This window comes from Cryptomeria japonica, chromosome 3 (assembly GCF_030272615.1).
Source record: "Cryptomeria japonica chromosome 3, Sugi_1.0, whole genome shotgun sequence".
In the NCBI taxonomy this organism is placed as follows: Eukaryota; Viridiplantae; Streptophyta; class Pinopsida; order Cupressales; family Cupressaceae; genus Cryptomeria; species Cryptomeria japonica.
Genome location: NC_081407.1, coordinates 553,712,519 through 553,739,598, shown reverse-complemented (window position 1 = coordinate 553,739,598; position 27,080 = coordinate 553,712,519).

The window sequence follows — 27,080 nt, the reverse complement described above, 5'->3', positions numbered from 1 at the left end:
CGTAAGTTGGGCAAACTAGAGCATTGGAGGAGAGTGCTAGATGATATTAATACGGTTGTCTGGAGACCGTATATGGAGTGCGAGGTATGGGCAGAGGATGGGATGGAGATGCCCTATGTCTATATGACCCGATTTTTGATAGGGCGGACGCCCTTTGTTATTGAGAGATTTTTGCATAGCCGGGTGTTGTGGCAGTATGGTCATTAGTAGGGAGTTCCACAGGGAGCATGCTTATATGCTCGACGGAGATAGGATATACCAGAGTGGGGACCCACTATTGATAGTGCGATGGAAGTGGAGGGGTTCTTTCACTTAGCCAACTAGATATGGGACTACGACTATGGGGTAGTGGACGCAAGGATGACAGAGCAGTTCGCCACACTGTTTGCGGCACATGCAGTTGCTAGGATATCAGATCCAGCGGAGATGATTCCCACTTTTGACAATGATGAGGATGATGAGCATCCCGAGAGGCTAGGGAGACGGAGAGAGGATGGAGAGGAGCTGGATGTGGGAGGTGGGGATGGCGGAGGGGATGATGGTGGCAATGGTAGAGGAGGTGGTCGAGATCAGCGAGGGGATAGAGGGAGGAGAGGAGATAGGGTGGAGATGGTGGGAGGAGAGGAGACAAAGGTGGAGATGGTGGTGCTAGAGGGATTCGGGTAGAGAGAGTTGTGCGGCGAGCAGTGGTGGATAGAGGGAGAGGAGGTTTGGCTATCAGAGCTAGGGGAGAGGAGCGAGTGGGAGAGGTGATAGTAGCGGTGGGAGGGACTGACGAGTTTAGACGGCTAGCTCAGAGGAGGATATCTGATATATTACCCCCACCAGCACTGAGGACAAGGAGAGGGATAGGGGGTACCACTTCACAGGTACCCATCCAGATGCGGATTCTGATGCACCAGGAGGAGGCATAGATTAGGTCTCTGCAGTTATCAGTGCAACACCTGCAAACACAGCTATTGGCGCATCAGCGGCAGATTACATAGCTGACCACTGAGTGACATACAACTCTAGAGCAATTGGGTCGATCTGAGGCTCGAGCAGAGGCTTTGGAGAGAGCGGTGACAGGTGGCTCGATGAGAGATACCTTGAGAGAGGTGGCTTTGAGAGCCAAGGAGGTGGAGTACTATAGGAGGCATTATGAGGATGCGGTGCCCAGGGAGCACCGAGTGCCAAGTTTTATAGCTTCGAGATCCAGTCGATCTCGAGAGACTGGGTCGAGGACAAAGAGCAGAGGCGTGATAGGGCCTCCTAGACATGATCCACCTGGAGATCCAGGTACTGGGACATTAGCAGCGAGACCGTCCCCTTCAGGAGATAGTCATACCTGAGAGATGTTGTCTCCATTGTATTTTGATCATTTTGTTGTATTGGCACAGACATGACATATTTTGTACATTGAGCATTATATATATATATATCTGAGAGATGTTGTCTCCATTGTATTTTGATCATTTTCTTGTATTGGCACAGACATGACATATTTTGTACATTGAGCATTATATATATATATATATATATATATATGACACCATTTTCCTTGACCCTCATGGGATGTGTTATGGATGATGCTTTCTATATGGTTTTGATGTTTCTATGATGATGATGCAATGCTTAGATGCATGTGATTTGATATGTGATGAATATGATGTGTTAATGCATGATGTTTATGAAATGTATGATATGAGATGCTATGAGATGTATCTTGAAAATGAGATGTATGATATGAAATGTTGTGAGATGTATCTTGAAAATGAGATGTATAATATGAAATGTTGTGAGATGTATCTTGAAAATGAGATGTATGATATGATATGCTATGAGATGTATCTTGAAAATGAGATATATGATATGATATGGAAAATGAAATGATACTAATGCAAGATTTAATGTGATATGCAACTAATTGTAAAATGATATGCAACTAATTTGAGCATCCTCATTATGCATTTGTCATCCCTGTATAGTCACATGTTTTTGCTTTCTTTGTAGGTATCATCATTGAGCATTGATTTGTTTGGGATATGTTGAAAATTTATACAAGCACAATGGTATAATTGAACCATAATGACCTGAGAAAAATTTACATAATTTTTTATTTTGCAATATAGCACAAGCGTCAAGGTATAATTGAACCAGGACGACATGAGTGCGGATTGCATATAAACAGACAAGATTAAACCAGTTGTATGTGCAAAGTGGAATCATGTCTTCAGTGATATGTTGTGAATCATGCTTCGAGACAAGTATTTGCATAGTACAAGTGATCGCCTCATAGACAAAAAAATAAAAAATATTGGAGTCTCCATGACTTTCTCTAGCTTGATGCATTGTTGAGAAAATGTAGAGGATCCAATAGTTCAAAAGTTTAAGTGAAAAATAGTCAAAACTTCATGCAAGATGCAAACATTTGATACTTCACAAAATCATCCATCCTGTTTTGTGAATCCTGTTAAGTGATCAATGTGTGGTTTTGTGATTGTTGAGTTGTTTGTTGGATATGATGTTCTGAGTTTGCTACAAGTTTTGATGTCTTGAATTTGTTGCAAGTTCTGATCAATGTTGCCCCTAGCTGAGTTTTCCTCTGGATTTGTACAGTGATTACCAAGCCATGGTGGGATATGATGAAATAATATTTGGATAAACTAGGATAGTGACTACGCTAAGTATGTCCTGGATAATGCGATAAAAAAATGTCGGGCGATGGCCGATAGTGCTGGATTGTGGATACACCAGTTTGGTAGTAAAGATAAATGGAAGAGTTGTCCTCTCACAATAGTTCATCTTGCGAGGTTTTCACCAGTTTCTTTTATTGTACCTTTTTATTTGCTTTTTCTTGATTTTTGATATTTTTTTATTTTTGACTCTTTCGACTTTTCCGTGCATTAGACTGCTCAAGTGTAGTATTTCTTCAGATGAATGTTGTTAGTTGCTTCATCGAGCACATCCCCTTCTGAAGTTGTTAGCTGATAAGCACTTGATCCATAGGCTGATATGATGACATAGGGACCTAACCAATTAGGTTCAAATTTCCCTTTCTTTTCCCGATCTTGTTGATTTCTAGGATTTTCCTTGAGTACTAAATCACCAATTTTAAAAAAATCTAGGAATGACCTTGTGGTTGTAGCTTTTGCACATGCATTGCTGATATGCTTTGAGATGAGTGTAGGCACGTTGGTGTCTTTAATCTAGAAGTTCTAGCTCTTGCAGTCGGTTGACTCGATGCTCTTCATCTGGAATTAGGCCTTTCAAAGAGACTCTGAGAGATGGAATTTCTACCTCCAAGGGTAAAATGGCTTCTGATGCATATACCAATGAATATAGTGTAGCTCCCATAGGTGTGCGGATGCTAGTTCTATATGCCCAAAGTGCTGGATTGAGTTGTACATGCCAATCTTTGTCTGCATCATTCACTGTTTTCTTTAGGATTTTCAATATTGTCTTGTTGGATGTTTCTGCCTTACCATTCCCTTGTGGGTAGTAAGGTGTAGAGAAACGATGTTGGATTTTGAATTTTTTACATAGTTCTCACACATCTTGGTTTTTGAAAGGTCATCCATTATCTATGATGATGGAACTTGGAATGCCATATCTGTAGATCAGATAATTGAGGATAAAAGAGGCGATTTGTTTCCCAGTCGTTGTGGTCATGGGGACCGCTTCAATCCATTTGGTAAAGTATTATGTTGCAGTGATAATGAACTTGTGTCCATTTGGAGATGAAGGATGAGTTTTGCCGACTAAGTCCAGTCCCCACTGGAAAAAGGGTCAGGATGTTGTGAATGGATACAGTTCCTATGCTGGTGCATGTATAAGATTGCCATGAATTTGGCATGTAGGACACTTCTTTGCGAAATGATAAGAGTCTTTTTCCATTGTCGGTCAGTAATATCCTATTCTTAGAAGTTTTTTAGCCAGAGTAGGACCACTTGAATGTGTGCCACAGATACCTTCGTGAAACTCTTGTAAAGCAAAGTCAGATTCATTATGATCAAGGCAACGAAGAAGAGTACCATATAGACCTCGATGGTACAAAGTATCACTAGTGAGAGTATAACGAGCGACTTGCCAAATAAAGTTGCATTTTTGGTTTCGGGATAGGTCAATGGGAGGATATTGCTCTTAAAATAGTCGTATATCGGTCCATATAATGGAGAGTCAGAACTGGTCAAGGCATAGATAACATGGGAATCAAAATGGTCATAGGCTGGGGAGAACAGTTGCTCTACCAGAAACTCGTAACGATTCTGTTGCTCTAGAATTTATAGTAGTGAAGTGATAGTAGCCATTGCATCGGCTTCTCTGTTGTCCAACCTTGGTATTTGCTCGAAGGTGATGTGTACAAAATATTGTTTGAAATCATCCACCATTCGCTTGTATGGTAGCAGCTTGTCGTCCTTCGTTTGGTAGTCATTGTTGATTTGATTGATGACTAGTTGTGAATATCCGTAGACTTTTAATTGTGATTCTCCATTCCACAACCATTTTGATGCCTATTACCAGTGCCTCATATTCAGCAACGTTATTTGTGCATGGAAACATGAGCTGATATGATCTTGGTATGGTGTGCCCTTCAGGAGTGATGAATAGAATGCTAGCACCTGAGCCATGCTGAGTATAGGATCCATCAAAGTATAGGGTCCATTGTTTGGTGGAAATAGCAAGAACATCCATGTCCAAAAATTTGATCTCCATAGGTTTTTTTCCAGGTAGTGGTGCTTCAGCCAGTTGATCTGCAATTGCTTGTCCTTTGATAGCTCGTCGCTCTGTGCAGTGGATATCAAATTCACTGAGAATCATGACCCATTTAGCCAATCTACCTGTAAAAGCTGCTTTGTTGAGTAAATATTTGAGAGGATCAATTTTTGCAACTAGCTTGATTGTGTGAGCTAGCATGTAGTGTCAGAACTTTTGAGAGGCAAATACCACTATTAGACAAGCCTTCTCAATGAATGTATAGTTGAGTTCATATCCGTTCAATGTCCTGCTGATGTAATATATAGCTCGTTCCTTGCCTTGTTGATCTTCTTGTGCTAATAATGCCCCTAGTGATATATCTGTTGTTGAAATGTAGAGAATGAGTGGCTTCTTTGCTATTGGTGGTACTAGAACTGGTGGGTTCATTAGATATTGCTTGATTTGATAGAATGATTTTGCACATTTGGCTTCCCATATGAATGGTACATTTTTATGTAGCAAATGATTGAATGGTAGGCTTTTATCTGCTAGTTGAGTGATGAATCGCCTGATTGACTGGAGCCGTCCTTATAGAGATCTGAGTTGGCTGATGTTCTTTGGTGGTGGAATCTCCATAATGGTTTGTACTTTTGTTGGATCCACTTCAATAACCTTAGCTGAAACTATGTAGCCTAGTAACTTGCTTGATGTAGCCCCAAAGACACTTCTTAGGGTTGAGCCTGACTTGGAACTTTTCCAATCTGTCAAAAATATTTTTTAAGATGCTTAAATGTTCTACCCTAATGAATGATTTAGCTAGTAAATCATCCACATAGTCCTCCATGAAGGTATGCATCATGTCATGAAAGATTGTTGTCATTGCTCGTTGATAAGTTGCTCCTGCATTTTTTAAGCCAAATGGCATGACATTCCAATAGTACATTCCCCAAGGACAGGTAAATGTTGTTCTATCTTGATCCTTCGGGGCTATCTTGATTTGATTATAGCCTAAAAAACCATCCATTAGTGATAGCATTGCATGGTCTGCTGTGAGGTCTACAATTATGTCAATATATACTGGGCAAAGGAAAGTCATCCTCTGGACAGGCTTTGTTGACATCTCTAAAATCAGTGCATATTCTGCTACTGCCATCTCATTTTGATACTGGTACGATGTTGGAAATCCATTCAGCATAGTCTATAGGTCGAATAAATCTGACGTCTAATAGTTTCTTCAGCTCATCTTTAACCATGAGTGCTACATGTGGATTCATCTTTCACAATTTTTGCTTGACTGGCCTAGCTCCTGGAGTAATGGACAAATGATGCATGATTAATTGTGGATCAATCCCGGGCATATCTGCATATGACCAAGCAAAGTTGTTTTTCTTTTCTTTAAAAAATTTGATAAACTCTGATCTTTCTTCCTCTGTCAAAGATTCTGCAATGTGTATATTTTTTGTTGCTTCTGTAGTACCAATGTTCATTAATTGAGTGGGCTCAATCAATATGGGTGATCGCTCGTGATAATGCTCAGGAAGAGTGTCAAGTCTCCCATCTTTTGGTGCCTTAAAAAGATTTTCACCTTCAGATGCATCCTTTGTTTTTACTTTTTTGTGATCTATTGTTGCCATTGACTGGTTTTCAGCAATAGATCTTTTATGTTGTTCATTTTTGCGACTGAGAGACGTGGCACTTCCTTGATTGTAGATGTCGTTACTTTTTTCACTGGTAGAGTTTGTTTCTGGGTTAATGGTACACAAGTAATGGATAATGGATTCGTCATTTGGGAAAATTGGTATATCATGAGTCTCAGGTTCATCCCAGTCTATGAGGTCAGGAAAGACAAGTGGTAAGGAGTCATTAGGTGGATCAAGTTCAGCTATTGTAAGTGTCAGGATGGAGGTATCATCGTGGTTGGCCCGAGTGTTAAAGAAGTTAAAGATTTTGTCGAGGTCTTCGATGGTATCGTCTTCTATGTAGACTTGCTCGTAATGTTTTTGCTCGTTTTCCTTAGCATTATAGATATTTTGTGGACCAAATTCAAGTGGTCTAGATTTTGTGTCGTGTTCTTCTTGAGAGATGGGTCTATGACTGTCATTTGCACCAATATCTTCGGTAACATTAGAACAGCTGCCCCATTCATATTCATTGGAATCAGTCTCAGAGGTATTATTCCAAATTCTGGCAGTGTTGTGGACTGGTATATTGTAGGGTGAGAATAGGTCTTTGATGATTGATACAAGTTTGATAGTTTTTTCTGATTCTATGTCAAATCCTGCTTCAACTCTTAGCATTTGTTCATATACTGTCTCTCCTTGGGGAGGAATGATGTTACTAGAAGGTGATTCCTCTTTGTCGAATATTGGTTCTTGAATATGACATGCTTCTGCATTAGATGTTTCCTTCTTTTGTTTGATGGCCTTCTCTTGATGTTGTTTTTGTTCATGATATTCACGTTCTTTGTGTATTGTCTCTGTAGACTCAAATAGTGCCTCCTGCCAGGAGTCCTCTTTGTATTTCTTCTTTGCTTTCCACTGAGGTTTTTGGTATTTTCTTGGTGTCTTCCTTGGTGGTAAAATGTATTCATAGCCCAATCCTTTTTTGTCTTTACTAAATTGTGAAGGAGGATCTAATGGTTTTGTGACGCCTTTCTGATGTTTACCAATAGGTCCTTTGCCATTGTATCCCATCTATTGCATGATCAAGTAGTCTTTTCCATACAGGTGTGTTGGTATAGCTACTTCCATAGTAGTCGCTCTGTCTTCTTCCTTATCCTTGTACAACCAACTAAGGATGTCTTTTTCCTCTGATTCATGTGCTAGAGTGTCGAGTTGGATAAATTTGCCATAAAACTTGGTGATGGGCTGGGTTGCTTGATGTGTTGATTGTGTAGGTAATCCATGAGATTTAGGTGATGCTGGTAAGTTGGCCAAACACAAGGGTTCCAAAGAGTATTCTCCCATGCCTTGCTCTTTGATTTTCATTTTCTTTTTGAAGTCCATAGATAGTGATTTAGACTTTTCTTGTTGAATAGTCGTGCTAAGGAACTTTGTTTTTCTCTATTATGTGGAACCGGTATGAGGACATAATGATATTGTATGTTGTCATTGATGCCAATATGTGATATGAAGAGAGAATCGGCATATGTGAGAACCGGTATATATGCCAAAGTAAAGCGGTATATTTGTTCAAGGTGAACCAACATGTCAAGGTGAACCGGCATGTAGTCATGGGAACCGGCACATGGATGCATTGTATGACTACCGGTTGGTAGGTAGTTTCCACTTCAGGATTTCCGGTTGGAGTATCTTAAGCCTGTGTGACTAAATCGGTGATCTTTATGTGATGAAGTTAGCATGATAATGAAGAACAGATAGTGTTGCCACGTAAGCCTTGTGCACGTGAAGGATCTTGCATAAAGAAGAGTGTTCCTATCTACCTCAGGAATGTGTGAAGTCTGTAAACGGTGATAACGTGTGATGGGTTATGAGCCGCCATGAAATCGGTGGAAAACGAATGATGGATAATGTCTTGAGATTGGATCAAGACTGTTGCATTCAATACAGTATGATCAACGGTCAGGAATGAACCATTTGAATTCCTTAACCTATTAGGTTTAGGGTTTAGGGTTTATGCTTCCGACCTAACTGTTTTCTATAAGGTCGATGTTGTGATTCTTTCAGAGTTTGGTGGCAAAAGTTGTGTGTGTGTATCTAAGAGAAGAGATATGTGATTCTTTCCAGACCAGAGGAGAGAAGACATATCTGCAGAGTGTAAGTGCAGAAGGTGAAGAGGAGCTTAAGCAGATCTGCATTGGCATTGAGTGCTATTATCAGGTCATTGATATACCTGTTGATCTTTAACTACTTCAACAGTTGTGAAATCCCCTAATAGGGTAGCCTTAACCGGCTTGTTGAAAATCCTCTAACAAGGTAACTCGAAGCTACTGAGTCATTGATATCCTTTAGCTACTGAGTTCTTGAAATCCTCTAACAAGGTACCCTTAACAGGGTTTAACCCTTAACCGGGTGTTGTAGCCATCCCTTAACTGGGTGATCCCTAACAGGATCGGTTCCTAACAAAACCTATTGTATCTGTGTTTAACCGGACAAGGCTCCTAACAGAGTGGACTTCCAAAAAGTTCAAAAACAAGCTTGTGGGTATTCATCCCCACCGTGGTTTTTCCCAGTTGGGTTTCCACGTGAAAAATATGTGTGTCATGTGTGATGTTATGATTGTTTTTTGATTAAGTGGTGATGCATGTTGATCTTGTTGTAATATGTACATCTTTGATGGTAGATTTCCTGTTCATGCATTAGAGTGAAATGGGAATGAAGAGTTAGATTATATAAGAAGATAAGTGTCAACCGATCTTTTCTCATCTTAGTTACATTGGTTCTGCCGGTTGAACTCTGTTGAAGGACCGGTGCTGCCGTTTGTCTGTTAGTGCATATGTGTTAGTTGACAAACCGGTTTAAGGTTGAGTTTTTGCCTATACTGATTCACCCCCCCTCTCAGTACCGGTTTGGCACTATTCATTCATCATTAAGTTATCAATTGGTATCAGAGCATCCTCCAGGTTCTCTATGTTATAAGCTTAACCGCTTGAGGGAAAGATCCTGTTGTAATGATGAAGAGGGAAGGTCCAAATTTTAACAAAGAAAATTTCAGTATATGGAAAGACAGAATGAAGATTTACATCAGAAGCATGGGTGCTCAACACTAGAGCTATGTTGAGAATCCCTATGTTGCCCCTACCGGTACTCTCATCGATGATCAAAAGAGAGAGATACAAGAGAATGGGCAAGTCATGGAAGCCCTAATCAGTAGTTTATCTGATATTGAGTTCATTGATGTGCAAGATAAGGTAAATCCCAAAGAGGTATGGGATGCTCTTGAAAATATCTATGGAGGTGATGAGCATGTAAAACAAGCTAAGGAAGAAAGCCTTAGAGGAAAGTTTGAAGACATGTGAATGGTTGAAGGTGAAAGCATTCAATAGTATGGTATTAGAATCAAAACTATTGTTGGAGATATCAAGAGTGCAGGTGGTAAAATGGAAGATTCCACTGTGGTAAGCAAAGTCCTGAGATCCCTAGTGCCGGTCTATGCAATAAGGGTTGTTGCTATTCAGGAGCTGAGATCAATAGACAAGACTAAGGTATCCTTGGAAAGGGTTGCTGCTATTCAGGAGTTGAGATCAATAGACAAGACTAAGGTATCCTTGGACTCCATCATAGCAAAGTTGACAGCCTATGAGCTAAATAGTTTTGATGGCAGTGTTCAAAAGATTGAATCAGCTTTTAGAGCTTCTATTGTACCATCCAGGAAAGGAAAAGAAGCAAGCACTAGTGGTGAACAAAGATAGAGCATAGTAATGGATGATGAGGAGTTTCTGATGGAATTTGAAGCTCTTCTTGCCAGGAAATTTTCAAAAGGAACTAGTAAATACAGAGGTAAGCTCCCTTTGAAATGTTTTTCATGTAACCGGATATGACATATTGCTATGAACTGTCCTAATAGTGACAAAAAGGATAAACCAAAAAGATTCAGGAAATTCAAAGGAGGAAACCAGAGAAACTGTTTTGTTGCAGTTGATGAAGGTGTCACAGATGAGGAATTAGAAGATAAAGAGAATGAAGATATTGTGTTTGTTGTTGTAAAGGAAGATATGTCAGACAAGAAGGCTCTTGTCTCCCACTTTGATAATTCCAATTAGTGGATTATTGAGAGTGGTTGCTCACACCATATGACTGGTGACAGGAGCAAGTTTCTATCCTTGGAAGAGTATGATGGTGGTGTGGTTCATTTTGGCAATGATCCACCAAGCATGGTCAAAGGCAGAGGGTCCATCTCTCTGAATGGAAAGAGTAGTGCTGACAATGTGTACTGGGTTGATGGTCTCAGACACAACCTTCTGAGTGTTGCCCAACTGAATGACAGTGGCCTCACTCTGGAATTCAAGAATGGAGTTTGCAGAATCAAAGGAAAAGATGTTGAATTGGTGGCCACCGGCATGCAGACCAAAGGTAACCTATTTCATCTGAATGCAAATATAAGTACATGTCTTATGGCTAAGTTTGATGATAGCTAGATATGGCATAGGAGACTCTGCCATGTAAACTTTGATAACATTGTGAAGGCTAGTAAGATCAAGGCAGTTAGAGGGTTGTCGGTGCTAAGAAAACCAGATAATACCTTGTGCAGAGAGTGTCAATTGGGGAAAATGTCTTCCTCAACCTTTAAAGGTAAATCTTTCACTGCTGACAACTTGCTTGATCTTGTGCATACTGATTTGTGTGGTCCTATGAAAACTAGAAGTGTGCAGGGTGATAGGTACTTAATGATTCTCATTGATGACTGCTCAAGAATGATGTGGGTCACATTCTTGAAAGACAAGTCTGAAGCCTTTGTGAAGTTCAAAGCTTTCAGAGCATTAGTGGAGAAGGAAAGTGGTAAAAGGATCAAGTGTCTCAAAACTGATCAAGGAGGGGAATTCACTTCCGGTGAATTCAACAAGTATTGTAAAGAATTTGGCATCAAGAGGCAACTGTCTGCCCCTCAAACTCCACAACAAAATGGCCTAGCAGAGAAGAATAACTAGACTATGGTTGAAGCAGCTAGAACCATGTTGATTCAAGGAAAAGTAGCTCACACTTTTTGGAGAGAAGCGGTAAGAACTGCAGTCTACACAATGAACCGGGTACTCATCAAGAAAGGTAAGGATAAAACTCCTTATGAGTATTGGACCGGTCAGACACCTGTGGTTAGCTACTTTAGGGTATTTGGTAGCAAATGTTACATCAAGAGGAGTGAGCATCAGGGCAAGTTTGAAGCTAAATGTGATGAGGGAATATTCTTAGGATATTCCACCAAGAGTAAAGCTCTCAAGTGTTTCAACAATAGGACTCAGAGAATTATGGAAAGTATCAATGTGAGAATTGATGAAACCTCTGAGAAACCGAAAGAAACGGGCAGTGAGCAAGCTATAAATGAACCGGTTGCAACCTTCTAGGAACCGGTTGTCAGTCAACCAAGTACCAGTAACAGTGTTCCTGAACCGGTGAATGTTGATACTGATGAAGATGAGGATGAAGAGGAAAAGCAAGAAGAACCAGTCAAGACTATTCCTGGGTATGTCAAGTTGAATCATGATCCTAAGCAGATCATAGGAGATAAGGATGCAGGAATCCTTACAAGAAGAAAGATTAAAGAAAACTCATGTTTGATCTCTAAATTTGAGCCTAAGTCATTCCAAGAGGGTCATAAAGATGAAGACTGGATCAAGGCAATGGAAGAGGAACTTGACCAGATAGAGAAAAATGGCACATGGTCCTTGGTACCCAGACCGGAACATAAAAATGTCATTGGCACCAAATGGGTGTTCAGAAACAAGCTGAATGAGGATGGCACAATGATTAGAAACAAAGCCAGACTAGTGTGCAAAGGATATGCCCAAGAAGAAGGAGAAGACTATGGTGAAACCTTTGCTCCTGTAGCCAGTTTGGAAGGAGTTCATATACTTCTAGCATATGCAACCTTTAAAGGCTTTAAAGTATATCAAATGGATGTAAAATCTGCATTTCTAAATGGTGTACTTAAACAAGAGGTGTATATAGAGCAACCAGATGGGTTTTCCCTATCTGAAGATAGTGACATGGTGTGTAGGCTACATAAAGCCTTATATGGTCTAAAGAAGGCACCTAGAGCATGGTATGAATGCCTGCATTCCCATCTTGTGAAGATTGGATTTGAGAGAACAAGTGAAGATAGCAATATCTACTTGAAGTCTGAAGGAGATCAAATCCTGATCTGTAAGGTATTTGTTGATGACATTATCTTTGGTGGAGATGACAAGATGAGTCATGAGTTTACAGATGAGATGAACAAAGAGTTTGAGATGTCACTCATAGGGGAGATTAAGTTCTTCATTGGACTGCAGATCCAGTAGATGAGAGATGGAATCTTTATCACTCAGTCCAAGTATGTCAAAGAGGTGTTGAAGACCTTTGGCATGGAAGATAGAAAACCGGTTGGTACACCGATGGTGACTAGTTGTAAACTATCCAAAGAGGATGACTCAGCATTGGTTGATGAGAAGGAATACCGATCAATGATTGGTAAATTGCATTATGTAGTGCATAGCAGACCGGATATTGCACTGATATCTCAATGATGAACCACTAGTACCAAACCGGTACTAAGAGAGGGGGGGGTGAATCAATACAAACACAAATACAGTCCAAAACCAGTTTGATAGCCAATACTCCAAATGATTGATAAATAGAGATACCAGTAAAACAGAGTGCTACCAGTAACATCCAGTATAGCTCAATTAGTCATGAACCGGTCACTCAATAAGCTTTTCTCTTAGCTCCATACCACAGTATCATTATATTCTCATGCATAAACTAGTAAACCTAGCCATCAGATCTTCACAATAGTGAGTTCAATATGTTTTATAGACAGACATAAAACATAGAACCTTCATGTGCTTAACAGATAAAACAGAGCATCACAAGACAAGAGCATTACACATGACACACATATTTTTCACGTGGAAACCCAACTGGGAAAAACCACGGTGGGAATGAATACCCACAAGCTACTTTTTGAACTCTTTAGAAGTCTGCTCTGTTAGGAACCTTGTCCGGTTAAGGACATTACAATAGGTTATGGTAGGAACCGATCCTGTTAAGGATCACCCGGTTAAGGGTTAAACCCGGTACGGTCACCTTGTTAGAGGATTTTAAGAACTGAATAGCTGAAAGGATCTCCTAAGCTTCTCTAGCTTCTCAGAACTCATTAGCCTCGGGTTACTCGGTTAAGGGATTTGAAACAAGCCGGTTAAGACCACCTGATTTAAGGGATTTTGAATCAAGCCAGTTAAGGCTACCCTGTTAGGGGATTTTACAACTGTTGAAGTGGTTAGAGATCCACAGGTATTACAATGATCTGTTAACAGCACTTAATGCTAATGTAGATCCGTTTAGGCTCCTCTTTTCTTTTTGCACATTCACTTTGCAAGTATCTCTTCTTTCCTTTGGTCTGGCAAGAATCATGTATCACTTTTCTTGGATACACACTCACAACTTTTTTGCCAACGACCTCAGACAGAAACCCAACATCAACCTTATAGGAAACATACAGGTTGGTAGCAAAAACCCTAAACCCTAAACCTGTTAGGTTGAGCAATTCAAATGGTTCGATCCTGACCGTTGGATCATACTGCATTAAATGCACCAGTCTTGAATCGATCTCAAGACATTCTCCATCGTCCATTATCCACCATTTTCATGGCGGCTGATAACCCATCACGCTTTATCACCGTTTGACAGACTTCACACATTCCCGAGGTAGATAGGAATAGTCATCTTCATGCAAGATCCTTCATGCACACAGAGCTTACGTGGCAACACGATCTGTCCTTCATCATACTGCTAACTCATCACACAAAGATCACCGATTGAGTCACATAGACTTGAGGTACTCCAATCGGAAACCCCGAAGTGGAAGCTGCCTACCAACCGGTAGTCATACAGTGCTTCCATGTGTCAGTTCCCATAACTACATACCGGTTCACCTTGAACAAATATGCCACTTCACTTTGGCATATACCGGTTCACACATATGTCAGTTCACACTATGTCCCATATTACCATCAATGACAACATACAATATCATTATGTCTTTATGCCGGTTCACATAAGGCTCATGTCGGTTCACATAATGCCAACAATCTCCCCCTTTGGCATTGATGGCAATATACAAATGATATATTTTCTGCTTCACATCTTCTCCCCATTTGCTGCAGATGTCTTTTCACTTCACTCCTTCTCCCCCTTTGACAACAATGCCAAAGTGGAGCTACAATCATCACTATTTCATCATGTTGCTCCCCTGTGTGGAGTAGCATCCATAAACACACCAATCAACCAAATATTTGTCTTTTCAGTACCTGACTGATGTGGAACACTCACTTTTAGTTCACCTCCTGAAGGGGCAAGACCCCTAATTCACCTCTCAAATACACAAATGTTGTCTTTGGGAGAGGCTTGGTGAATATGTCTGCTAACTGCTCCTTACTGGACACATGCTCCAATGCAATCTCTTTATTCTGAACCTTTTCCCTCAAGAAATGATACTTAAGCTCAAAATGCTTGGTTCTAGAATGTAAAACCAGATTCTTTGATATATTGATAGCACTTGTGTTATCACAGAATATACTTACCGGTTCAGATACAAGGATCTTGAAGCCTTCCAGTACATGCTTCATCCAGATTGTCTAAGTGCAGTTCATGAAAGCTGCAACATACTCTGCTTCCGCTATAGACTGAGAGATGCAACTCTGCTTTTTACTCATCCATGAGACCAGTCTACCACCGAGAAAGATGGCACCACCGGTTGTGCTCTTTCGATCATCCACATTACCGACCCAATCAGCATCTAAGAATACTTTCAGATTGAAATTATTGTTGTATGGGTACCACAATCCATAGTCAAATGTTCCCTTTAGATACCTAAGAATCCGCTTGACTGCACTCAAGTGAGATTCACTTGGACTCTTCTGGAACCTTGCAGTGATGCCAACTGCATGTGCAATATCTGGTCTACTATGCACTACATAATGCAACTTACCAATCATTGACCAGTATTCCTTCTCATCAACCGGTGCAGAATCATCCTCCTTTGTCAATTTGCAACCGGTCACCATCGGTGTACCAACCAGTTTTCTATATTCCATGCCAAAAGTCTTCAACACCTCTTTGACATATTTGGACTGAGTGATGAAGATTCCATCTTTCATCTGCTGGATTTGCAGTCCAATGAAGAACTTAATCTCCCCTATGAGTGACATCTCAAACTCTTTCTTCGTCTCATCAACAAACTCATGACTCATCTTGTCGTCTCCACCAAAGATGATGTCATCAACAAAAACTTCACAGATCAGAATCTGATCTCCTTCAGACTTCAAGTAGATTTTGCTATCTTCACTTGTTCTCTCAAATCCAATCTTCACAAGATGGGAATGTAGGCGCTCATACCATGCCCTAGGTGCTTGCTTTAGATCATATAATGCTTTGTGTAGCCTACATACCATGTCACTGTCTTCAGATAGGGCAAACCCATCTGGTTGCTCAATATACACCTCCTCTTCAAGTACACCATTTAGGAATGTAGATTTTACATCCATTTGATATACCTTGAACCTCTTAAAAGCTGCATATGCAAGAAGCATATGAACTCCTTCCAATCTGGCTACAGGAGCAAAGGTTTCCCCATAGTCTTCACCTTCTTCTTGAGCATATCCTTTGCATACCAGTCTGGCTTTATTCCTATTCACTGTGCCATCCTCATTCAACTTATTTCTGAACACCCATTTGGTGCCAATGACATTTTTATGTTCTGGTCTGGGTACCAAGGACCATGTACCATTTTTCTCTATCTGGTCAGGTTCTTCTTCCATTGCCTTGATCCAGTCTTCATCTTTATGAGCCTCTTTGAATGACTTAGGCTCAAATTCAGAGATCATACATGAGTTTTCTCTGATCTTTCTTCTAGTAAGGATTCCTACATCCTTATCACCTATGATTTGCTTGGGATCATGATTCAACTTGACATACCGAGGAATGGTCTTAACTGGTTCTTCTTGCTTTTCTTCTTCATCCTCATCTTCATCAGTATCAGCATTCACCGGTTTAGGAACACTGTTACTGGTACTAGGTTGACTGACAACCGGTTCCTAGAAGGTTGCAACCGGTTCATTTACAACTTGCTCACTGTCGGTTTTCTCAGTCTTCTCAGAGGATTCATCAACTCTTACATTGATTTTTTCCATAATTCTCTGAGTCCAATTGTTGTAGCACTTGAAAGCTTTACTCTTGGTGGAATATCCTAGAAATATTCCTTCATCACATTTAGCTTCAAATTTGCCCTAATGTTCACTCCTCTTGATGTAACATTTGCTACCAAATACCTTAAAGTAGTTTACCATAGGTGTCTTACCGGTCCAATACTCATAAGGAGTTTTGTCCTTACCCTTTTTTATGAGTACCCGGTTCATAGTGTAAACTGCAGTGCTCACCGCTTCTCTCCAAAAGGTGTGAGCAACCTTTCCCTGGATCAAAATAGTTCTAGCTACTTCAACCACAGTCCGGGTATTCCTCTCTGCTAGGCCATTCTGCTATGGAGTCCAGGGGGCAGATAGCTGTCTCTTGATGCCAAATTCTTCACAATACTTGTTGAATTCACTGGAAGTGAATTCCCCTCCTTGATCAGTTCTGAGACATTTGATCCTTTTACCGCTTTCCTTCTCCACTAATGCTCTGAAAGCTTTGAATTTCCCAAAAGCTTCATACTTGTCTTTCAAGAATGTGACCCACATCATTCTTGAGCAGTCATCAGTGAGAATCATGAAGTACCTATCACCCTACACACTTCTAGTTTTCATAGGACCACATAAATCAGTATGCACAAGATCAAGCAAGTTGTCAGCAGTAAAAGATTTACCTTTAAAGGTTGAGGAAGACATTTTCCCCAACTGACATTCTCTACACAAGGTATTATCCGGTTTGCTTAGCACCGACAACCCTCTAACTGCCTTGATCTTACTAGCCTTCACAATGTTATCAAAGTTCACATGGCAGAACCTCCTCTGCCATATCCAGCTATCATCAAGTTTAGCCATAAGACATGTACTTATATTTGCATTCAGATGAAATAGGTTACCTTTAGTCTGCATGCCAGTGGCTACCAATTTACCATCTTTACTTTTGATTCTGCAAACTCCATTCTTGAATTGCAGAGTGAGACCACTGTCATTTAGCTGGGCAACACTTAGAAGGTTGTGTTTGAGACCATCAACCCAGTACACATTGTCAGCACTACTCTTTCCATTCAAAGAGATGGACCCTCTGCCTTTGACCATGCATGGTGCATCATTGCCAAAGCGAACCACACCACCATCATACTCTTCTAAGGATAGAAACTTGCTCTGGTCACTAGTCATATGGTGAGAACATCCACTGTCAATGATCCACTCATTGGAATCATCAAACCGGGAGACAAGAGCCTTCTTGTCTGCCACATCTTCCTTTACAGCAATGAACACAATGTCTTCATTCTCTTCACCTTCTGATTACTCATCTGTGACACCTTCATCAGCTGCCACAAAACAATTTCTCTAGTTTCCTCCTTTGAATTTCCTGAACCTTTCTGGTTTATCCTTGTTGTCACTATTAGGACAGTTCATAGCAATGTGTCCTATCCGGTTACATGAGAAACATTTTAAAGGAAGCTTACCTTTGTATTTACCGGTTCCTTTTGGAAATCTCCTGGCAAGAAGAGCTTCAAACTCCATCAGAAACTCTTCATCCTTCATTTCTCTATTCTGATTAGGTTCCCCACTAGTACTAGCCTCTTTTCCTTTTCTGGATGGTATAGCAGAAGCTTTAAAAGTTGATTCTATCTTTTGAACACTACCATCAAAACTATTCAGCTCATAGGTTGTCAACTTGGCTATGATGGAGTCCAAGGATGCCTTAGACTTGTCTATTGATCTCAGCTCCTGAATAGTAGCAACCCTTATTGCATAGACCGACAACAAGGATCTCAGGACTTTACTTACCACAGTGGAATCTTCTATTTTGCCACCTGCACTCTTTATTTCTGCAACAACTGTTTTGATTCTTATTCCATACTGCTAAATGGTCTCTCCTTCAACCATCCGCATGTCTTCAAACTTTTCTCTCAAGCTCTCTTCCTTGGCTTGTTTTACATGCTCATCAGCACCATAAATATTTTCAAGAGCATCCCATACCTCTTTGGGATTAGCCTTGTCCTGAACATCAATAAATTCAATGTCAGATAGGCTACTGATGAGGGCTTCCATGACTTGCCCATTTTCTTGTATCTCTCTCTTTTGGTCATCGGTGAGAGTACCGGTAGGAACAACATATACATTTTCAACATAACTCTAGTGTTGAACACCCATGCTTTTGATGAATATCTTCATCCTATCTTTCCATATACCAAAGTTTTCCCTGTTGAACTTTGGACCTTCCCTCTTCATCATTTGGCTAGGATCTTTTCCTCAAGTGGTTAAGCTTACAACATAGAGGACTTGGAGGGCTCTGATACCAATTGATATCTCAATGATGAACCACTAGTACCAAACCGGTACTGAGAGGGGGGGGGTGAATCAGTAAAAACACAAATACAGTTCAAAACCGGTTTGACAACAAATACTCCAAATGACTAATAAACAGGGATACCGGTAAAACAGAGTGCAACCGGTAACATCTAGTATAGCTCAATCAGTCATGAACCGGTCACTCAATAAGCTTTTCTCTTAGCTCAGTACCACAGTATCATTATATTCTCATGCATAAACTAGTAAACCTAACCATCAGATCTTCACAATAGTGAGTTCAATATGTTTTATAGATAGGCATAAAACATAGAACCTTCATGTGCTTAACAGATAAAATAGAGCATCACAAGACAAGAGCATTACACATGACACACATATTTTTCACGTGGAAACCCAACTGGGAAAAAGCACGGTGGGAATGAATACCCACAAGCTGCTTTTTGAACTCTTTAGAAGTCCGCTCTGTTAGGAGCCTTGTCCGGTTAAGGACATTACAATAGGTTCTGGTAGGAACCGATCCTGTTAAGGATCACCCGGTTAATGGATACTCGGTTAAGGGTTAAATCTGGTAGGGTCACCTTGTTAGAGGATTTTAAGAACTCAATAGCTAAAAGGATCTCCTAAGCTTCTCTAGCTTCTCAGAACTCATTAGCCTCGAGTTACCCGATTAAGGGATTTGAAACAAGCCGGTTAAGACCACCTGATTTAAGGGATTTTGAATCAAGCCAATTAAGGCTACCCTGTTAGGGGATTTTAAAACTGTTGAAGTGGTTAGAGATCAATAGGTATTACAATGATCTGTTAACAGCACTCAATGCTAATGCAGATCCGTTTAGGCTCCTCTTTTCTTTCTGCACATTCACTTTGCAGGTATCTCTTCTTTCCTTTGGTCTGGCAAGAGTCACGTATCACTTTTCTTGGATACACACTCACAACTTTTTTGCCAACGACCTCAGACAGAAACCCAACATCGACCTTATAGGAAACATACAGGTCGGTAGAAAAAACCCTAAACCCTAAACCTATTAGGTTTAGCAATTCAAATGGTTTGATCCTGACCGTTGGATCATACTGCATTAAATGCACCAGTCTTGAATCGATCTCAAGACATTCTCCATTGTCCATTATCCACCGTTTTCATGGCGACTGATAACCCATCACGCTTTATCACCATTTGACAGACTTCACACATTCCCAAGGTAGATAGGAATAGTCATCTTCATGCAAGATCCTTCATGCACACAGAGCTTACGTGGCAACATGATCTATCCTTCATCATACTGCCAACTCATCACACAAAGATCACCGATTGAGTCACACAGACTTGAGGTACTCCAACCAGAAACCCTGAAGTGGAAGCTGCCTACCAACCAATAGTCATACAGTGCTTCCATGTGCCAGTTCCCATAACTACATGCCGGTTCACCTTGAACAAATATGCCACTTCACTTTGGCATATACCGGTTCACACATATGCCGGTTCACACTATGTCCCATATTGACATCAATGACAACATACAATATCATTATGTCTTTATGCCAGTTCACATAAGGCTCATGCCGGTTCACATAATGCCAACATGCACATGTAGTTGGCATTACTGCAAGGTTCCAAAAAAGTCCAAGGGAATCCCACTTGGTTGCAGTCAAGCGGATTCTTAGGTATCTGAAGAGAACTATTGACTATGGATTGTGGTATCCATATAGCAAGGATTTCAACTTGAAAGTGTTCACAGATGCTGATTGGGCTGGTAATGTAGATGACCGGAAGAGCACAACCGTTGGTGCATTCTTCCTTGGTGGTAGACTAGTTTCCTGGATGAGTAAGAAGCAGAGTTGTATCTCTCAGTCTACAGCGGAAGCAGAGTATGTTGCAGCTTTCATGAACTGCACTCAGACAATTTGGATGAAGCATGTATTGAATGGCTTCAAAATTCCTGTATCTGAACCGGTAAGCATATTTTGTGACAATACTAGTGCAATTAATATCTCCAAGAACCCGGTTTTACATTCTAGAACCAAGCACTTTGAGTTTAAGTATCATTTCTTGAGGGAAAAGGTTTAGAACAAAGAGATTGCGCTAGAGCATGTTTCCAGTAAGGAGCAGTTAGCAAACATATTCACCAAGCCCCTCCCAAAGACTACATTTACATACTTAAGAGGTGAATTAGGGGTACTGCCCCTTCAGGAGGTGAACTAAAAGCATATGCTCCATATCAGTCAGGTACTGCACAGTCAAAAAAATTTTGATTGATGTGTTGAAAGATGCTACTCCTCAGGGGGAGCAGCATAATGGAACAGGGATGTTTGTGCCTCCACTTTGGCATTGTTGTCAAAGAAGGAGAAGAAGTGTAGCAGAGAAGATATCTGCAGAAATTGGGGAGAAGATGAGTTTGCATAAAGATATCTTTGTATATTTCCATCAATGCCAAAGGGGGAGATTGTTGGCATTATGTGAAATGGTATGAGGACATAATGATGTTGTATGCTGTTATTGATGTCAATATGTGATATGAAGAGAGAACCGGCATATGTGAGAACCAGTATATATGCCAAAGTAAAGCGGTATATTTTTTCAAGGTGAACCAGCATGTCAAGGTGAACCGGCATGTAGTCATGGGAACTGGCACATGGAAGCATTGTATGACTACCAGTTGGTAGGTAGTTTCCACTTCAGGATTTCTGGTTGGAGTATCTTAAGCCTGTGTGACTCAATCGGTGATCTTTATGTGATGAAGTTAGCATGATAATGAAGAACAGATAGTGTTGCTACGTAAGCCTTGTGCATGTGAAGGATCTTGCATAAAGAAGAGTGTTCCTATCTACCTCGGGAATATGCGAAGTCTATAAACGGTGATAACGTGTGATGGGTTATCAGCCACCATGAAATCGGTGGAAAACAAATGATGGAGAATGTCTTGAGATTGGATCAAGACTGTTGCATTCAATACAGTATGATCAACGGTCAGGAATGAACCATTTGAATTCCTTAACCTATTAGGTTTAGGGTTTAGGGTTTATGCTTCCGACCTAACTGTTTTCTATAAGGTCGATGTTGTGATTCTTTCAGAGTTTGTGGGCAAAAGTTGTGTGTGTGTATCTAAGAGAAGAGATACGTGATTCTTGCCAGACTAGAGGAGAGAAGACATATCTACATAGTGTAAGTGCAGAAGGTGAAGAGGAGCTTAAGCGGATCTGCATTGGCATTGAGTGCTATTATCAGGTCATTGATATACCTGTTGATCTTTAACTACTTCAACAGTTGTGAAATCCCCTAACAGGGTAGCCTTAACCGGCTTGTTGAAAATCCTCTAACAAGGTAACTCGAAGCTACTGAGTCATTGATATCCTTTATCTATTAAGTTCTTGAAATCCTCTAACAAGGTACCCTTAACAGGGTTTAACCCTTAACCGGGTGTTGTAGCCATCCCTTAACCGAGTGATCCCTAACAGGATCGGTTCCTAATAGAACCTATTGTATCTGTCTTTAACCGGACAAGGCTCCTAACAGAGCGGACTTTCAAAGAGTTCAAAAACAAGCTTGTGGGTATTCATCCCCACCGTGGTTTTTCCTAGTTGGGTTTCCATGTGAAAAATATGTGTGTCATGTGTGATGTTATGATTGTTTTCTGATTAAGTGGTGATGCATGTTGATCTTGTTGTAATATGTACATCTTTGATGGTAGATTTCCTGTTCATGCATTAGAGTGAAATGGGAATGAAGAGTTAGATTATATGAGAAGATAAGTGTCAACCGGTCTTTGCTCATCTTAGTTACATTGGGTTCTGCCGGTTGAACTCTGTTGAAGGATCGGTGCTACCGTTTGTCTGTCAATGCATAAGTGTTAGTTGACAAACCTGTTTAAGGTTGAATTTTTGCCTGTATTGATTCACCCCCCCTCTCAGTACCGATTTGGTACTATTCGTTCATCATTAAGTTATCAAAACCAAGTTGTCTTGGGCTGCCCCCATATCATTACAATGTTGAAAAGGGTTATGATCTACTGATATAGAAATCTCTTGTCCATTGTAAGGGAACTTAACACACTGGTGATAAGTAGAAGGTACTACTTGCATTTCATGTATCTAAGGTCGACCCAATAAGATGTTGTATATGAGGTCTATGTCTAAGACTTGGCACATAGTGTCCTTTTGTATTGGTCCTACTTGAATTGGCAACATTAATGTTCCTTTAGATGATCTTTTTTCATCATCATATGCTTTGATAGTGATCTTTTTGTGTGGATCAATAGATTGCTCACAGAAGCCTAATGCACGAATAAGTTTCAAGGTACAGATATTGAGTCTAGCTCCTCCATCTATTAATACTCTTTTGACTCGATGTTTGTAGACCAAGACTTCAATGTGGAGTGGAGTATTGTGTGGATGGCTCAATGAGCTATTATCATGCTCAGAAAATGTAAGGTTATGAGGCCCTATCATATGAGCCACCATGGCTTGGAATTTGTCAGCATCCAAATCTTGAGGTACATTTGTTTCCAATAGTGCTTGTTCCAAGATGTCTTTGTGTTTTGGTGAAAGTTTTAGCAACTCTCGTATAGATATTTGAGCAAGAGTTTTGCACAGTTGACTAACTAGATCATATTGAATCTTGGGTATAGTGTTTGTTGTTGACGTATGCCCCTTCAAGATATATTTTTGAGCTCTAGTTGTTATGTTGACAGATTCATGTTCACATTTGTCTTTGATTGTGATGACGTTTACTTGATTGTCCTCAGCTAATATGTGATTGATGGTGTTATTGTATACGTGATTGATATGAGCTCCATGTGTATCATTTGAGGTTGAAGCTCCATCCTTGTTGTAGTTGGGAAGAGGATTCTTAAAGGCTCCATGGTCACCATTTGTCTTGAGACCATCAACTGTTAAATTGCCTCTATCAATCATGTCTTGAACAATGTTTTTCAGTCTCATGCAATCATTTGTTTGATGACCTTTGTTGCGATGAAAATCACAAAAGTGTAAGTCATTCCACCAGGGTGGTTTAATTTGTGGTTCAAAGTTATTGATCGCGGGTAAGGAGATAATTTTGTTTTCCAGGAGTTCTCTGAATGCTGATTCCAAGGATTGCCCTAGTGGTGTGTAAATATGTTTTTGAAAGTTGTTTGCGTTACCTCGTGAGTTTGGATTAGGTCCTCGATTGGTGTTATTGCTTTGGGTATTGTTGGTGTTGTTTGTGTTGAGTTGATCTTGATTGGTATTCGATGCATAAGTGGTAGTACCTTGATTAGCACCTTTGGGATTCTTTGTATCTTGAGGATTACCTGATAACGCTAACACTGGTTGTTTGGATTTTGCATCATTTGATCCGTTTCCTCCTTCATTTCCATTTTTTTTGTTTCGGGTCCAGAACCTGGATTTGTCTAAGTTGTTGTTGTAGTTGGATGAATTTGTTCCTTCTTTGAAGAATTTCAATGTTCCTTTTTTGTCACATGCCTCTTCTACTTGGATGCCATTCTCAATCAATTTGGCAAAAGATGGTATGCATTGAAGTTTGAGTATGTAACTCATCTCACTATTCAAGTTGTTGATGGAAATTTCCATCTTTTCCTTTTCAGGCACATCTCGAGGATATCTCGAAACCATACATTGCCAACATTGAAGGAATACCATGAATGTTTCATTGTTTTTCTACTTGGTATTACAGACATCTAGCATAGTGATAGCATGTTGAATGTTATAGGAATATTGAGTTATGAATTTGTTGACTAGTTCATCGAATGATCTGACAGGAGGTGTGATTTTGGATAACCATTCCATTGTTTGTCCTCCCAAGCTTCTTGGGAATAACCTCATCAAATAGGTGTCATCATGGGCAAATTCAAGACTCATGGTACAAAATTCCTGAACATGATCACAGGGATCGCTTTTCCCATCATATTTGTCAAATTTGGGAATGTCTGAGTTTGGGGGAAAAGGCACCATGTTCAACCGTCGGTCAAAAGGATAAGGACAAATTTTCGTTAAGGAGTACGTACTGTTGTCCCTTGTTGCATGTCTTGCATTTGTTGAGTGAGAGTAATCAAAAGTACATTATTTTGTCAAGGGAAGAGTTCTTCCCTTGCATTAGTTCTAGGCTGAAATGGTGTGTGGAATGGTATGTTTTGCTCTGGGATGTTTTTCTCAAGGATATTTTGCTCAGGCAAGTTTTGTTCTGGTAAATTGTGTTCGGGTATATTTTGTTCAGGGTCACGTGCTTCCTCCTCTCTTTGTCGTTCTTGATAGTCATAATGTCAAGATCCTGTCCTAAATATATCAGTGTCAAAGTCTTTAGGGAGTTTAACTCCTTTGCTTGTGAGCATGAGTAGATATTTTTCTTTGTCGTTTTCCATGAGTCTTTCCACAAGTTTTTTAAATGAAGCGCTTTCTTGACACTCTTGGAGGAGTTCCTCAGAAATTTTGGTGTCCTTTAGATTTGGACACTTGAAAGGATTTGATAATCTTCGATTCATGTTGGACTCTAGTTGCATTTCGCTTTGTTTGTTTCGTTGAGAGTGAGTAACAATAGGCATCTAATAAAAGCTTTCTGTGACAAAAGGAAGGAACTCTTCTTCGATGTTCTGTTCAGGGGTTGGTGGTTCAAATCGGGGTATGTTGTAAGTGATGCACTCTTCGGGAAAGAAGGCCTGATTGATCTTTCCTCCTTGATTTAGGCGTTGACTGAATGCTGATTTTTGACAGAATGCTCTACTCCTCAATGGTTCCTTGTCAAATTCATTCATTTTGTCTTGAAGATACAAGCGCATATGACAAAGGAATGTTCGATGAGATTTGAAGAGTTGGTGATTGATGTATACAAATTTATTTCGTTTGGCAAGTTTTAGAGAACTGAGTTGTTGTTTCCTCAACTTAGTGTTATGATAAATACTCTTTCTTCTCAAAATATGAGGATTAGTCATACACAAATAATCAATGGTTTCTTTTGATTTGTTTTGGATTTAGTTTAGCTTGTTTTGGAAACTCAAGTTTTACTTTATCAAATAAAAGTTTAGATGCCCCCTCATGACAAAGCATGTCAAATGATATGGAATACGAACTTTCCCAATATGAAAACTCGATTTGACAACTTGGAGTTTTAAAACATGTGTGTTTTTTGATAGAAATCCATTTGATTGAAGGACCTATTTGATACTTGTGATGAGGTTTCCTGATTTTGATAGGAGAGATGTGTTATCTTGCGACTAGTTTTCAGATTTTGACAACTTTGTTCTATGGAGAACTCGCTTTGGGAATAGGATTTGATACTCGGTTTTGATTTTTGGTTTGATGAAGTTCAGGCTGAGAAATGAAAGCTCCCTAAAATATTTTCAAATTTTTCAAAAATGGCCTTTGTTTTGCCCCATGTTTTCTTGGTTTTTGCCATGCGCTAACACAGAGACACAATGCGCTACAAAAATTTCTTAATGCGCTAGAGAAAAGACCCCACGTGCTATGCTGCCCCCTGTGATGCGCTAACTGGTTTGTTTTGATTTTGTCTTGGTTCCAATGGTTATGCGCTAATATGGGTCGCCAACACGCTAACTATTGATCTCTACGTGCTAATGTTTGCTCTCCACACGCTAAGCTGATGCTTCAACGCGTCAAACTGTTTTCAAAAGGCGCTACTTTAAACTGCTAGTTTTGGATTCCTATGAAACGCTAGCGTTAAGACTTAATGCGCTAAGGTGAAGGTCGAATGCACTAAAAGATGGTTTCCACGCGCTAAGAAGTTGCTCTTACGTGCTAAACTGCCCTGATAGTTTGACTTGGTAGTTTTTCTGTAATTTTTGAAATTTTTTTTTAGTTTTCAGTGATGATGGATGATTTTCTGAAGTAACAGATGAAAACACAACACAAAAGAGACAACCATTTTGCTTAATCTAAACAATGAGTGTATTTTTTGCGAGGATGTGTTCAAATCCTCAATGTTTTAACAGGTTTAGATATGTAAAGCGGAAAATCGCGATCGAACCCTAGTTGCTCTCCCCTCTTCCAACTCCAAGGAGAGAGAAGGGAGATTCACTAGGGTTGATGGTTTTCACTTAGGGGAGAGAATTTACATTCAAAAGAGGGGTTGAAACCCACAAGATCCAATCCCACACAATGCAAGATTGGATGCTAAATGCGTTTCAAGGGTTAAGACAGCAAGGCTACCCTCTTTTGTAAAGAATGTGCATAGAGGAATTAAGCTAGGAATGCATAGAAAGTGAGAAAGATTCGCTTATAAACTGAGTTAGGGATATAGGAT